Below are 985 nucleotides of genomic sequence, written 5' to 3'. Positions count from 1 at the left end.
AGTAATGATAGCAGAAGATGTCAATAACAGAATGCAGAATACAGAGCCATGTTATAATTTTTGTTATACAATGTTCAATAATATCATAATATAATATTGATATATCATAAAATGTTTTTATTTAAAAAATTTGTCCAGATTTTTATATTTTAAAAAGATTTTTATATCAGATATTTTAAATGCATTTATTCTGAATATTTTAATTTATAGAATCTCTTCTTTGTATTCTCTTTACCATGCACAGGTTTGAAGAATATCAGAGTAACAAAAGTGTATCAAATGATCCACAGCAACCTTCAGTCTCACAGTTTATGGAAACCCGTGTTGGGCAGTACAGTGCTGGTCACCCTCAACAGAAAGCTATAACTAATTCAATACTGTCTGACTTAGTTATTGATTGCAACCTACCTCTGTCTATTGGAAAAGACTTTTTGGCACTTTCTCTCAGTGGTTGACCAGAAGTACACCCCAGTGTGTCGCAGAACATTGTCCTCAAAAGTGGAAAACCTTGCTGTGGAGCGATGCATGAAGCTAAAAACTGTGTTAAGCAACGCACAAAATGTGTCTGTCACAGTGGATATTTGGTCCGATAGAAAAATGAGGGGGTGTCTTGGAGTAACTGTACACTTCATTGAGGCAGCTGATGAGAAGATGAAGCTTAATTCGAATTTACTGGCCTGCAACCGTTTCAAAGGCCCACACACTGGTGAAAGAATCAGTGAGCAATTTGAGGCCATTTGTGATGATTTTAACATTAAAGGAACACTCCACCGTTTTTTAAAATAGGGCAATGAATGGAATCCTTTGTTGCCAGCTAGCATGTCCTGAGTAAAAGTGGTACAATTTTTTTTTTAAAACCCACGTAATTACTTCTTGTGGCCTGCATATTCACAACGAGTACAAATAGCGATTCAGATTAACACTAGGTGATTTCTTAGGCAGATATTGACTTGGGACTATATTATGGGGAAGCACAGGCGAAGCA

The sequence above is a fragment of the Abramis brama genome (assembly GCF_963993115.1).
Source record: "Abramis brama genome assembly, chromosome: 4".
In the NCBI taxonomy this organism is placed as follows: Eukaryota; Metazoa; Chordata; class Actinopteri; order Cypriniformes; family Leuciscidae; genus Abramis; species Abramis brama.
This window is presented reverse-complemented; position numbering follows the sequence as displayed.